Raw genomic sequence first — 16,634 nt, forward strand, 5'->3', positions numbered from 1 at the left:
AGAACACACATGCGAGATGGGCGACACACAGGAACACTCACACACACATGCACTGATGAAATGTCTCTCTGCACTTTTCCCATCCCGTCGTCCTTCCCCCCCCCCAAGGGCAGCCGGGAGCAGACATGGGCTGTGGCGTGGGCCGCGCCCGGGGACCAATCCAAGTGCTCCTGTCCATCTTCGTCAGGGACGCGACAGCGTTAGAGATCTGTTCTGCATGTTTTTCCTTTGGGTTTATCTTATCTGGAGGCGAAACCCTTGCGAGCACGGGGAGAACATGCAAACTCCACACAGAAAGGCCCGGGAGATATGAATGAATGAATTATTTTATTTCTAATGTTTACAAATAAATAAACGAAAAGGATAGGTTTGAAGCCGAAGGCTTATAGAGCAACCTACCCCTAATTAAAAAAACAAATTCAAAAAAGTTAGTCTTCAAAATATAACAAACAAAAAAATGAATCAAAAATCAACAAAAACCGATCCAGAAAAGAACAAAAAGTTAAAGTTTGCAAGATAAAACAAACAAACAAAAAATCAACAATCAACAAAAACCATTCCTGAAAAGAACATAAGGAGCCAACATAGGAAAATAAAAAATTCATCTGCAATACCAGAGTTTGATGGTAGAGAAAAACAGATTGTAGGTTACATTTTACTATAAGATTCTAGAACCCTGTTTTTAAACATCTTTTTAAACTTAAAAATACTCCTGCTGTTTTTTATTTCATCCGGTATATTGTTCCAGAGTTTCACTCCTTTAACTGACACAGACATACTTTTAAGTCTGGTTCGAGCTCTAGGCTGTTTCAAATTGAGTGTTCTTCTTAAATTATACGTCACCTCTCATTCTTTAAACAAAATTTGTAAGTTACATGGCAGTTGATAACTTCTAGCTTTAAAAACGATCTCTGCTGTTTTAAGGTCAACTATGTCGAGGAACTTTAATGCCCTCAGTTAAAAAAAACAGTGTTTGTAGGATGGAGATAACTAACATTGTTCACAACCCTTATTGCCTTTTTCTGTAAGATTATAATAGGATTCAGATTAGTTTTGTATATGTTTCCCCAAGTTTCTATACAGTAAGTTAGATATGGTAATACAAGTACAATAAATTGTGTATAATGATCTCAAATTTAATATGCGTCTGGTTTTTCTTAAGATACCTAAGCTACGTGCTGGTTTTTTCTTTACATAGTTAATATGAGTTTTCCAGCTGAGGTTTTGGTCTATCACGAAAAGTATATTCATTTACTCTTTCAAGATTAACATTATCTATGCATATCTCTACTTGAGTATCCGGATGTATTTTTTTATTACCAAACAAAATACATTTAGACTTATATTTAAGGAGAGTTTGTTAGTATCAAGCCAACATTTCAGCTTCCCCAGTTCACCTGTAATATTTGTTAGCAACTGTTGAAGGTCTGCACCTGAACAAAAAATGTTGGTATCATCTGCAAAAATGACATTTAAGTTTATCAGAAACATCAACGATATCATTAATATACAATATAAATAATTTCTGTCCTAAAATGGATCCTTGCGGTACCCCACATGTTATCACTTTGCAGGATGATCTGGTCTTCCCCATCTGCACATATTGTTTCCTATTTTCTATGTAACTTTTTATCCAACTGAGCACTAACCCTCTAATTCCATACTTTTCAAGTTTTCTGAGTCAAATATCATGGTCAATGGTATCAAAAGCTTTTTTCAGATCAATAAAAACTCCAACTGCATACTGTTTATTATCGATTTAATTTGTTAACTCTTCTGCTACCTGCATGAGAGCCATTGATGTGGATCTGTTAGTTCTGAATCCATACTGGCTATCAATCAATATCTCATTCTTATCAATAAAACTGTCCAGACGTGCAACAAAAAGTTTATCCAGAATTTTAGAAAATTGAGGAAGTAAAGAAACAGGCCTATAATTTGTAAAAACTTTTTTTTCTCCTGCTTTATGTATTGGAATTACTTTGGCTGTTTTCATTTCAGTTGGAAAGGTCCCTATCCTTTTTTTTTTTTTTATTGGTCTTTTTCCCCCTCCATTTTTCCTCCGATTTTCTCCCATCCCAATGTTAGTCGTATGCCAATTCCCAGTCCCTTCCTGGTCGCTGCGCTTTACCCCCCACAGTCAGATCATTTGGGAGAGTGGAGGCTACCACGTGCTTCCTCCGACACACGTCCAGCCAATCACCGCTTCTTTTCACCTGGCAGCGCGGATTCTCATTGAGAGGGCGTAGCGTGTGGGAGGACCACACTATCCCCCTCACGTCCAATCCGCGCTTAGCAGGCGCCCCGACCGAACTGTAGGAGTCGCTGTTTACAACGACCCGGACCCACCCCGCCAGCTTCTCCCACCCTCTGATACAGCCAATTGTATCAGTGCAGACGGCCAGCCAAGCTGGTGACAACCCCGGAGCTGTGAGCTGGATTCGAACAGGCAAGCCAAGCTCACAGCTCCGGGGCTGGTGACGAACGCAATCTCCGCTCGACCACCTAACCGCCCTGGAAAGGTCCCTATCCTAAAAGATAGATTACATATGAAAGTAATTGGATCTACAATTTCTTTGATTCGTTTTTTAATAAGACATGTCTATCACATTCACATCTGTAGATGTTTTATTCTTGAGATTGTTTACAATATCAATTATTTCCATATTAGATACGTCATACAAAAAGATTGTGGATGGATTCCTATCAATGTATTGTTCTGCAATAGCTCCCCCTTGTGGAGGCTTGATCTTCCTTGCAAGATCTGGGCCAACATTTACAAAAAAATTATTAAACTCCTCCACTACCTCATGCATGTTGGTTATTTCCGTCCCATTTACAGAAAAATTATCAATATAGCCTGGTTTGTTATTTGATTTTCCAATTATTGTGTTTATAATTTTCCATGTTCCTTTAATATCATTTTTATTAATTTCTAGTAAGTTATTATAATAATCCTTACGTTTTCTTATAGTATCTGTTAATTTATTTTTATATATTTTATATTTGATTTCTTTCTGTTTAGTTCTATGCTTGATGAAATCTCTATAAAGAGTATTCTTCTTTTTACAGGCATTTGAAATTCCTTTTGTTATCCATGGTTTATCTGGCTTCCTAGTTGAGTATGAAATGATACATGCACACACATGAATTGATACATGCACAGACATGAAATGATACATGCACACACATGAAATGATAGATGCACACACATGAAATGATACATGCACACACATGAAATGATACATGCACACACATGAATTGATACATGCACACACATGAAATGATACATGCACAGTACAGACATGAAATGAAATGATACATGCACACACATGAAATGATACATGCACAGTACAGACATGAAATGATACATGCACACACATGAAATGATACATGCACACACATGAAATGATACATGCACACACATGAATTGATACATGCACACACATGAAATGATACATGCACACACATGAAATGATACATGAAATGATACATGCACACACATGAATTGATACATGCACACACATGAATTGATACATGCACACACATGAAATGATACATGCACACACATGAAATGATACATCGTAGTGATGGCCCTATGAAACCAATGCTCCGATACAAGCGTCAAACTCGAAACTACATTTCCCCCAAACCCTGCTTTAAAGCCTGCGTTGCTACGACAAAAGTCACGTGACCTATGACGTCCGAACCAGTAAGTGTATCGTTCGCTCAGGGAATCATGTGACTGGTTTCAACACGGCGAGACTGTTTCGTAACGCGAGACTTTGTTTGCGCGGCATTCTACTCTACATAAACGCCCAAAACATTTCACTCGGTCTGTGTGGTTTTGTAGTAGGAGAGTGGTAGTTGTTTTTGAGAGTTGCTATTGAGAGTTGTTTTTTGATCATCATGGAGCCAGCTAAGAAGAGAAGCCGTTCTCAAATGTGGGAACACTTTGATCTGATCAGTCCTAGTAAGGTATGTGTGCATTGTACTCCTTAATAATGTGTAATTCTGAGTGTACAAATAAGAGTAGCATTTGATTTCTATATGATTAGATATGTGTTGTGTAGCCTATTTATTATGCTTTGTAGAGACCATCAAATAATTAGTTTGGATGCAATTTGATTTGTCTACAGGTCAAGTGCTTGCTGTGTCATCACCAATTGGCCTATAATAATAATAATAATAATAATAATAATAATAATAATAATAATAATAATAATAATAATAATAATAATAATAATAATAATAATAATAAATAATAATAACAATACGTCCTCAATGCTGAGGCACTTCAGAGCCAAGCATGAGAAGGAGAACCAGCAGGACTCAGATCAAGGTAGGTTTTATTGACTGTACAAACATTATTACCCACTCATTAACTCATTATCATTCATTAAACACACTATACAAATGCAATATGATATAATAGTATCGTTCATCATGCCTTGCCTTATTTAAATTTTTTTCTTCATTTGTTTGTCTGTCTTAGTGGACCGGAAGCAAGAGCTGGATGAGGCCCTTGTCAACATGGTGGTGAAAGACTCCCAGCCTGTTTCCATCGTGGATGATCAGGGCTTCAAAGAGTTTGTGGGAAAGCTTGATCCCACATACATTCTGCCTTCTAGACAGGTAGCTTACACTGTATTGCACTATCGCAGGACCTTAGCATGTCTTTTACCATGATTTTGTAAACTTTATGTACATTATACCCGTTATGTCTTATTCTTATTACTTGTATTATTGCACAATCGCTGCAGGCATGACCACCCGCATTTCACTGTATGATTGTATCCTGTGACAAATAAAACTCTTGACTTGACAGGTTCTGAAGAAAATGGTGGTCGATAAGTATGAGGAGGAGAAGACCAAGGCCAAGGCTCAACTGCAGGACATAGAGGGTGTGAGCCTGACTGCAGATATGTGGACCTCCATTAATATGGATGCTTATCTCGCAGCAAACAATTCCATTATTTATAACATTAGTGAAAATGTTATCGATCAAAGTAGCAGAATGAGAGGTTATTCTGCTAGGCTTATTAATTATCGGGAAGAGGCCTAGGCTATGCATGATTAATGTAAAATCATCTATATTTGTTTTTTTGTCTGGGTTTAAAAGATTGATATTAAAGTCGCCACAAATGAATGTAACCTTTTGCTCTATGTTAGTAAGTAGCTCTTCCATCTTTTCTCTGAAATTCTCAATGCTTGAACTAGGCACTCTATACACACAGCTAACCAAGATGTTTTTCTGCTTTTCCCTTTCAATCTCCACTGTAATGTACTCACAGAGGTCTTCAATAGCAGCACTTATGTGGTCAATAACCTTATACTTTAGTTTTTTATCAATGAATAAAGCAGTCCCGCCTGCGTGTAGCTTAATCCCAGCGGAAGAGTGCAAGAGCGCTTCCGCATTTTGCCCTGATTGGCCGCGGTAACGCCCTCCAAATGCGCATTTTCTTTCCCCCCGCTCAGACGCCGAAATGGAATGCATGTAGTACATTGCAACACAACGCAGCATTTCCGCGTACATTGCAACGTAACACAACGCAGCTGTCAACTGTACTTTACATATTATCCAAACGAGGACCACATAATGTTATTTCCCTGTACATTGTAACGTTAACACAACGCAGCTGTCAACTGTACTTTACATATTATGGAATACATGTATATTATCGCGACGCGACAGCAGTGCGGAAATAGGCTGTCTATTGCCATTCTCTAAGACAAACTCTAACCTTAACCAGCTCCTTAACAGCGCCTAAACTTAACCATAACCAACTCCGAAACAATGCTTAAAGTTAACATGCCTAAACTTAACCGGCGAAAGAATGCACGTAAAAAAAAAAAAAAAAAGAGAAATTGAAGGGAATCGAACTTGTCACCAACAGACCACAGGATCCACAGCATGGCGGCGTACCAGTTGAGCTAAGCGTCGAATGAAAAACATCAGGGATTACGGCTACATAATGCCGCAAGCTCTGCTGCGTCCATCGCGTGTATATATGTGTGCTAATATGGCGCGTTAGCGTTAATATGTGATTAATATGAACCAAAGCGTGTTAATATGTGATTAATATGATCGCCTGCTGCGTCCATCGCGTGTATATATGTGTGCTAATATGGCGTGTTAGCGTTAATATGTGATTAATATGAACCAAAGCGTGTTAATATGTGATTAATATGATCGCCTGCTGCGTCCATCGCGTGTATATATGTGTGCTAATATGGCGCGTTAGCGTTAATATGTGATTAATATGAACCAAAGCGTGTTAATATGTGATTAATATGAACCAAAGCGTCGAACCAAGCGGGGATCTCATGCGCATGCGCCCGCGAGCACCTGGGCGAAGGAAAAGGGAATGCGCATTACCGTACTGGCGTATGGCCAGTACCGCCATCACCCCAGTCATCACACACATAATAAACCTCTCCATAAAACAGGGACACGTCCCCAAGGACTTCAAAATCGCGAGAGTGACCCCTCTGCACAAAAAAGGCAGTAAATTAGACCCAGGCAACTACCGCCCTGTTTCTGTCCTTACCTCCATCTCGAAAGTCATGGAAACATTTTTATACGAACACGACGAAAAATACCTCGCGGAATCTAATCTACGAATTCCAATCTGGCTTCAGAACATCCCACTCCACTGACACATGCCTTCTCTATTTAAACGACCACATCAAACCAGTAGCGGCTGCTGGTTCTCTCTCCACTAGGGGCGTTATACCAAAACATTTTGCAAACATGTACAGTACCACGCAACCGACTCATGGCAAGACGTGAGCGATTTTACTCACGCTCACGGCAATGAATCGGCTCTTATGAACGAGTCGCTCAGCTGTTACTACAACAACACACAACCAGTCAAATAAAGTATAGTCTAATTCACAACTTGAAACACAATATATAAATAGAAAAGTTAGAAACAAAACTCGCTCCGTCTCCAAACACACGCAGATCTCTCCCTCTCTCCTTCTCTCTCTCACACACAGCGCGATGTGGAATCGATTCGTTACACAATCAGACCTATTATATACCAAGAATAACTTCAGTATGAGTACAGGGCTGTACACATATTTTGCATATTGTTAAACGAGCCAAAGCTAGCTATTAAACTATCGATATGAATCGAAAATCTGGGACCCTGATGTAAACAAGACAAACGTCTTTCTCTGGTCTGCATCCCCTTAACAATTGTGTGTATTGAGCCGTACTGTATTGTACCCATTCTGCAATCTGTTAATAAAGTTTTCATTCATTCATTCATTCAAACATAGACGATATTGAACAAGCCATAATCCACGTATTTTCAATCCAAAAGAAAGAGAGAGAGAGAGAGAGAGCGAGAGAGAGAGAGAGAGAGAGAGAGAGACTCACTGTTTAGTTGACACGTCCAGGGCAGGAGGGCTTGCCTTGATAAAGTGTATAATCCACTGTTGATGTATTCCAGACCACTGTCCACTGTGTCCAGACTGCATCCGCCATATAGCTTGTTAGCCAAGTGTTAGCTTGTTAGCAGTTAGCACCACACAACACAAGTACTTCATTCCTTTGTCCATTTCCGCGTCGAACAGACTACAAACTACCTGGCGTTCTATCGCCATGCTCTAAGACAAACTCTAACCTTAACCAACTTTGAAAGAGTGCCTAAGCTTAACAGTCTAAAGAACTTGCAGTCACGGCACGCTCTAAGACAAACAGCTGCATCTCACAACAACACAACTATCTCTACCACCAACGGACCAACCTAGGAATAAGCTAGAATTGGAACATTAGAAATTGGATTCGGCCAATCAGAGATCGTCTCTGTGAAATTCTGCTACGGAAAAAAATACTGGCGTCGGCCAATCAGAGAGCGTCTCCGCGAAATGCGGCTACAGAAATTCTTGACGCTACTGGCTAGACCGCTTCAAATCGCGCCCGGATTCCAACATAATAGTCATATTTCAACGCACAACGCGTTACGCACTGATTGGCTGCGACAGATACAGCGATCAAACCATGACACGCACTCAGAGCGCTATCGCGTCTAGCCCGGGCAGAGAAATACAAAAAATAATAAAAAAAATATTTCACTGTTCAAGAAATTTTTTTTTTTTTTATTTATTTTTTTATATAATAACGTTATATTGTGCATTGGAAACACAAACATACTTAAAATGAGTAAATATTATAAATTTTAAACATGTTTATATTATTTATAGGGCTATAAAACAAAAAACTAAAAACTTATTTTTCTTGTTCTCTCATATAACCAGGGTAGGGCCTGTGGGGGGGCGGCGCCCGAGCGCCCCTAGTGGCGAGCCGCCACTGCATCAAACAAGAGGTGGACGCGGGCAAATACTGCGGCATGGTCATGCTGGACCTACAAAAGGCCTTCGACACTGTCAATCACACCATTCTGATTGACAAGCTAAAAGCAATTGGTTTTGATAGTCTATCAGTGAGCTGGATGCAATCCTACCTGGAGAGGAGAGAGCAGATGGTGGAGGTAAACGGTACCCTATCCCCCCCCCCTCACAGTAAGCGGTGGTGTTCCACAAGGAAGCATACTAGGTCCGCTACTGTTCCTAATTTATGCAAATGACATGTCGTCAGCTTGTGACTGCAACTTGTTCCTGTTTGCGGACGACTCAGCCTTGCTGGTCTCTGACAAGAACAAGTTACAGGTTGAAAAAACCCTCAGCTCAGAACTAGGCAAAATCTGCATATGGCTCGCTGATAACAAACTATCATTACACATGGGCAAAACAGAGTCCATTCTCTTCGGTTCAAATAACAAACTCAGCAAGACCGACGGCTTCTCAGTTACAGTGGGTGACAATATTGTCACGAGGAAAGAAGATATTACCTACCTGGGTTCCATCCTAGAGGCAAATCTTTCCTGCGACAAAATGGCATCCAATGTAATAAAAAAAGTCAACCAACGAACTCGATTCTTGTACCGGATCTCCTCACTGGTAAACAAGAATACCCTGAAGACTCTGGCAGGAGCACTCATTCAAGGGTACTACGACTATGCTTGCACCTCATGGTACCAAAGCACCTCAAAGGCGCTAAAAACAAAATTACAAACATCTCAAAACAAACTGGTCAGACTACTGCTTGACCTTACTCCTAGAATCCACCTCACCCCTGCCCACTTTGACAACTTAGGATGGCTTAGAGTAGACGACAGAGTACAGCAACTTGCAATGGGCCTGGTCTACAAGATACACTACACGACCAAGGTACCCATGTACATGTCAAAATACTTCCCAAAGGTCAGTGAATACCACGATCACAACACCAGAGGGAGCTCCACAAATCATGTTAAACCCAGATTCGGCTCAAACAAGGGACTAAACACGTTTCGCAATTATGCCACATCAATGTGGAACGCCCTACCCAAAGCTGTAAAGGAATGTGAATCACTACCCACTTTCAAAAACACTCTCAAAAAACACCTACGGGAGACTGCAATTCAAAACTGGCCCCTGTAAATGTCCTAACACAACCCCCTCCAATGTACAGTAAATTACCAAGTATGGTCTTGTCAATATTCCAATGTACAGTTTTGTTTGTACAGTTGTACAGTGTACAGTGTCCCCCACCCACCCCTCCTACCCAACCCCCCCCCCCCCCCCCCCCCCCACCTACCCAATCCAATGTACAGTTTCTACGTCAAATGTATATACTTTTTTTTTCTGGACTCTCTTTGTATCACAAACAGTACTGTATTTACAAATCTGGTATGTCATAAATATTTAGATGTAGCAGTACTGTCTATCTGTATGTCATATATGTTACGATGAATTGAAAATGGGGGACCCTGATGTAAACAAGACGAAAGTCTTTCTCTGGTCTGCATCCCCTTAACAATTGTATGTATTGAGCTGTACTGTACTGTACCCATTCTGCAATCTGTTAATAAAGTTTTCAATCAATCAATCAATGGCGAAGAATGCGGAAGCGCTCTTGCACTCTTCCGCTGGGATTAAGCTACACGCCTGCCGCCCAATGGAGAGCGACGTCACTGAACCGCCGCCATCTTGGGAGGGTCAGCCTTGAGTGAGAGTGAGTGAGCTGCACAGACAAAAATACTCATAACTTGCTGAAATATTGATGGATTTACAAACGGTTTGGTTTATTACAAGCATTATTAACGTGGCTATGATTCAAGCGGTTTGTAAAAAAAAAACATATAAGTATGCAGTATCATAACTACATATTTGATGTTTATAGCAAACCAACCCGTTTGTAAATCCGTCAATATTTCAGCGAGTTATGAGTATTTTTGTCTGTGCAGCTCACTCACTCTCACTCAAGGCTGACCCTCCCAAGATGGCGGCGGTTCAGTGACGCTGGTGACTCCGCCTTACGCAGCCGGCAGCGCGGGCAAGCTATCTAGTGTTCTATATATATCTATGGCTGCTGCTCCTCTGTCCTGATCGTGTGTTGCTTAATGACAGCGGAAGAGTGCAAGGGCGCTTCCGCATTCTTCGCCGCGCATGCGCATGAGGTCCTCGCTTAGTTCAGACGCCCCATTCAACACGGTGAATCCCAAACTCGAAACTCCGTTAAGCTCCAGAGAGAGAGGCTGAAAACCGCCAGTTCTTGCCCGACGGATGGGAGCCGAATCGGGATCCGAGTTTTCTGATGAATAGCCCCAAAACATGGAGGTCGCGATTCGCGAACGGCGACGGCTTCGCTGACCAGAGCTCTCTCAGATTCAAAATTGCAGCCTGGAACATACATGTTTCGGAACCAATGTGTAACTAGACAGTTACAATATAACATTTATATTAATTAACCCAGTTAATGCCTTAAGAGAGAGTCTGGTGGTCAATTACTACGGAAATGTTGTGTCTTACTAATAATAACTAATTCCGCGGTCAATATAAGTCTCTGTGATACTTTCTGAATATGATTTGGGAATGGGCAGGGTTATATTAGAAGAAAGACAGTGTAAACAATATAATTAACTCTGAATATAATAATGACGAAAAATAAACAGGATACACAACACAACAAGGTGCACTACCCTACCCTGTTTATTTTTCCTCATTATTATATTCAGAGTTAATTATATTGTTTACACTGTCTTTCTTCTAATATAACCCTGCCCATTCCCAAATCATATTCAGAAAGTATCACAGAGACTTATATTGACCGCGGAATTAGTTATTATTAGTAAGACACAACATTTCCGTAGTAATTGACCACCATGAGGCTCCCCCAGGTGCTCTAAATACATGTTAAGATATTCAAAATCGTCACAGCAGTATAGTTTGTTTATACTTCAGAAGTGATGTACAGTGACGACTGAATCTGGTAGTTGGTTGTTAAAAACGCGAAATAACATAATAACGTTACGCTTTCTAGTTCAGTCAGCTAGTTTGTTTATACTTCAGAAGTGAATCTGCCTCGCGCATTTCATAATCATTCAGAAGTGATGTACAGTGACTGCCTCGCGCATTTCATAATCATTCAGAAGTGAATCTGCCTCGCGCATTTCATAATCATTCAGAAGTGATGTACAGTGACTGCCTCGCGCATTTCATAATCATTCAGAAGTGATGTACAGTGACTGCCTCGCGCATTTCATAATCATTCAGAAGTGAATCTGCCTCGCGCATTTCATAATCATTCAGAAGTGAATCTGCCTCGCGCATTTCATAATCATTCAGAAGTGATGTACAGTGACTGCCTCGCGCATTTCATAATCATTCAGAAGTGAATCTGCCTCGCGCATTTCATAATCATTCAGAAGTGATGTACAGTGACTGCCTCGCGCATTTCATAATCATTCAGAAGTGAATCTGCCTCGCGCATTTCATAATCATTCAGAAGTGATGTACAGTGATATTAGAAGAAAGACAGTGTAAACAATATAATTAACTCTGAATATAATAATGACGAAAAATAAACAGGGTAGGGTAGTGCACCTTGTTGTGTTGTGTACAGAAAGTATCACAGAGACTTATATTGACCGCGGAATTAGTTATTATTAGTAAGACACAACATTTCCGTAGTAATTGACCACCAGACTCTCTCTTAAGGCATTAACTGGGTTAATTAATATAAATGTTATATTGTAACTGTCTAGTTACACATTGGTTCCGAAACATGTATGTTCCAGGCTGCAATTTTGAATCTGAGAGAGCTCTGGTCAGCGAAGCCGGCGCCGTTCGCGAATCGCGACCTCCATGTTTTGGGGCTATTCATCAGAAAACTCGGATCCCGATTCGGCTCCCATCCGTCGGGCAAGAACTGGCGGTTTTCAGCCTCTCTCTCTGGAGCTTAACGGAGTTTCGAGTTTGGGATTCACCGTGTTGAATGGGGCGTCTGAACTAAGCGAGGACCTCATGCGCATGCGCGGCGAAGAATGCGGAAGCGCCCTTGCACTCTTCCGCTGTCATTAAGCAACACGCGTCCTGATCGTGTCTCTAGTGGGACTGACGTCTGAGCCCCGTCCTCCTGGTGATGCTCCACGTTCATTGCAATAGTTATTTTCGTTACTGTTATCTGGTATATTTCGGTAGTTTTCCCCTCTGTAGCAGGAGCTAGTATTTTCTTAGCTGGTACCGGTGTATCTTTGGCTAGTGTTAGCTTAGCTGCGGCTAGTGTTAGCTTAGCTGGTACCGGTGTATCTGGGGCTAGTGTTAGCTTAGCTGGTACCGGTGTATCTTTGGCTAGTGTTAGCTTAGCTGCGGCTAGTGTTAGCTTAGCTGCGGCTAGTGTTAGCTTAGCTGCGGGCGGCTAGTGTTAGTTTAGCTGCGGCTAGTGTTAGCTTACAGTAGCTGCGGCTAGTGTTAGCTTAGCTTGTTAGAGTCGACTAGACGGCCTCTATTGTCTGAAAATAGGGTTAGTGTGACACAACGGCTCTTCCAATTCGTACGCAATGTTCTACCGGCAGCAAAAAAAGTGAGTCTCAGCCTCTGCATTATATGATGTGAAAATTGTAGTGCTGTCAGACCCGGATAAAGGTTGTCTTTCCCCTATATTTTCTTGTCTTGAGTGCTTCGTTTACATGTTAAAACCACAACGATTTTCTTCTGGGAGAATGGGGTTTACAAACATGTCATTTTCCCCCACCTCTTATCAGTTTGCAGGTCTGGTTATATACTGTAGTTACTGAAACTGAGTGAATATGGCACCAGGTCTGGTTATATACTGTAGTTACTGAAACTGATTGAATATGGCACCAGGTCTGGTTATATACTGTAGTTACTGAAACTGATTGAATATGGCACCAGGTCTGGTTATATACTGTAGTTACTGAAACTGATTGAATATGGCACCAGGTCTGGTTATATACTGTAGTTACTGTAACTGAGTGAATATGACACCAGGTCTGGTTATATACTGTAGTTACTGAAACTGATTGAATATGGCACCGCCCCACCTCGAATATTTTTTCACCAGCCGCCACTTTTCATCAGACGCAATGATGGCAACGGGAGTAATGTGAATGTTGAATTAATAGCGTGTTTTGCTTTACATCGTGTAAGTGTGATTGATATCGCAACTGGGATTGTTCCTAAGCAAATAAGTCAACACGCGAATGCAGCGTGACGTGAATGCATAGGGGAATAGGAGCGAGTGTTTTAATGCAACTGATCTCCATTTTGACAAATACATCAGAATCGTCGTCATTTAGAAATAAGATCGCATAGATGTATGACTCGAGATCGCGATTTTATCGTGCAGCCCTATTTGCAATTGACTAGTATCCTCATGTCACATGGGTATTGGCCTCTTTGACACCACCAACTGAATAGCCAGAGTAGGAGATGAGTTTATTTATGTCTATAAATGCTGTGTAGTGGATGCCTACTGTACATGAGTAGGGTGTGTAACCTACATGCCATTACTGCTTTTTATCTATTGACTGATTATAGCTACTTTATTATCTTGAAATAATATAACTGCAAACGGGTGCTGTTTTCAGATTTTAGTTCTGCGTTTGATACTGTTCGCCCTCACCTGCTTGTCCAGAAGCTTATGCGGATAAACCCCTCAATAATCAAATGGTTTTATTCTCTTCTTACCAACAGGACACAACAAGTCAAGGTGAATGACACACTGAGGTCAAATTCTGCAGCACCGGGATGCCTCAAGGTGCGGTGAGCTCCCCTCTCCTATTTACACTACACCAAATAGGGATGGGTACCGAATTAGGTACTTTTAAAGGTACCTACCGAATCACGTCGGTACTACCGAGTACCGATTCACGCGAGATCCGTCTGTGCCAGATTTCGGTACTGTAAAAAAAAATAATGTTAAATTTTTTTTTTTCACGTCAACGTTCACACGCACAATATACGCTTACCTAGGATTTGACTTGATTCAACAACAAAGCAGTTGGGGCAAATGCAAGCCGAAAACGGTCGAAAGTGTGGTTATTTCAAGTTTGGATTTTTTTCCTTCACAACTGAGGTAGGTAGATTACATTTTTAGAGACTAAAGTACAGAAAAAAGGTACCGTTGGGTACCGGTATCGATTCACAGGTACCGGTAGTGTGTATATTTTCCCCAACAGAGTTTCACTTCCGCGTTCGGTTTGCGCGATCTGATTGGCCACTGACGTTTTTTCAGCGCCAATCGCGTTACTCCTAACAATAGCGCCAGCAGGCTGTTACCCTAACCCTAACCTTAACCAACTAACCTTAATCCTAACCAACTAACCCTAACCAACTAACCCTAACCTTAACCCTAACCTTAACCAACTAACCATAACCTTAACCAACTAACCCTAACCCTAACCAACTTCAAAAGAGAGCGACTTCGAAAGAGTCGCCAAGCTTAACCAGTTTGTTAGGAGTAACGCCATTGGCGCTGAGAGAAACGCCAGTGGCCAATCAGATCGCGCAAACCGAACGCGGAAGTGAAACTCTGTTGGGGAAAATATACACGCGTACCGGTACCGTATCGGTTCAAATATTCACCGGTAGCGTGTATATTTTCCCCAACAGAGTTTCACTTCCACGTTCAGTTTGCGCGATCTGATTGGCCACTGACGTTTTTTTCAGCGCCAATCGCGTTACTCCTAACAATCGCGCCAGCAGGCTGTTACCCTAACCTTAACCATAACCAACTAACCCTAACCTTAACCAACTTCGAAAGAGAGCGACTTCGAAAGAGTCGCCAAGCTTAACCAGTTTGTTAGGAGTAACGCGATTGGCGCTGAGAGAAACGTCAGTGGCCAATCAGATCGCGCAAACCGAACGCGGAAGTGAAACTCCGTTAGGGAAAATATACACGTATCGGTTGTCACGTACGTGGGTTGTTCATTATCATTATTGCCATATATTTTAACACCATGTAACATCAGGGTAATATATTATTTGTGTTGCTTTCTATGTGTGGTGTTGTGTCATCTCCTAATCGCCTGTTTCTGTCCACAGATGCCACTCATCTCCCTGATTGGATTGGTTGCACCTGATTGGTGCATCTTCAGGCAGGCAGTGGAGATGGGTGGTTAAAAGAGTGGGAGGTGACACACATCGGGGCGTCTCTCTCTGTCATTTGCGGGTGACCATCGTGTTGGGAGGTTGCCCTTGAATTGCCACTGTTATGTGGAATGGTAGCTATGCTGCCCTGTGTTTCCACTGTTGTGTGGAACTGGTTAACTGTGACTGTGTGACGTAGCTTCCAAGGTGAGTATATATATATGTATATATTGTGGCCTCTGTAGCCAAGCCACTGTTTATATATGTATCTATGTACTGCATCTCTCTATATATATATATGTTGTGGCCTCTGTAGACACTCTGTGCCTTGGTTGCCACTGTGTGTGGACTCCAGTAGCAGGATATATATACTATTGTTGTGGGCCTTAGAGCCATTTGCCTTCCTGCCTGGAAGTGAGTATATATATATATATCTATTTGTGTTGCTCTGGTGCTAAGTAGAATACTATATATTATATTATATCATATTGCATTATATATATATTATTAGTATTCTCTTATACTTTACCTTGTCTGTTCTCGAATTACCTTTTTCCCTATTTGTTTATATGTTTGTGGGATTACTTCCCCTCCTTCCTCATCATAGACCAGTGGAGGTTTGAATTCCTACCACAAGAGAATAAATATAATTTACTATTTGGATCAACGCCTTGTGTCTATTGCTTACCTGCTCGGGACCGTGCTTAGTGCACTACTGAAGGGGCTGGTTTTCACATACAGCCCGCTTCAGCTTATATTTTATATTGTCATTAGACATTGCTATGTGACACGGTTCACATGTGAACGGTACCCATCCCTAACACCAAGTGAGTGTAGCAGCAGTCAGCCTAACAATCATGTCTTGAAATGTTCAGACGACACACTTATTCTAAGCCTATTGAAGGCTGGCAACTGCCCTTCTACTTAATTTAAAGAGATCCACTCCTTTCAGGTCTGGTGTGAGAGATGGGGGCGCAAATCTGATATCAACTTTGGGGGGGATAATTACATTATATTTTCTCGAGAGCAATTCCTGGAGGGGGACACCAAAAGTAGTGCTGTAACACATAGCCTACGTTGTAATAATATGTTAAATGTATATTGAGGAACAGAGTTATTTTGTATGTTAGAAGAGACTTTTAAGTTTAAGTCAAGCACTTTGATATATGTTATGTTTAAGTCAAGCACTT

The sequence above is a fragment of the Notolepis coatsorum genome (genome assembly GCF_963971535.1).
Source record: "Notolepis coatsorum genome assembly, chromosome: 7".
NCBI lineage: Eukaryota > Metazoa > Chordata > Actinopteri > Aulopiformes > Paralepididae > Notolepis > Notolepis coatsorum.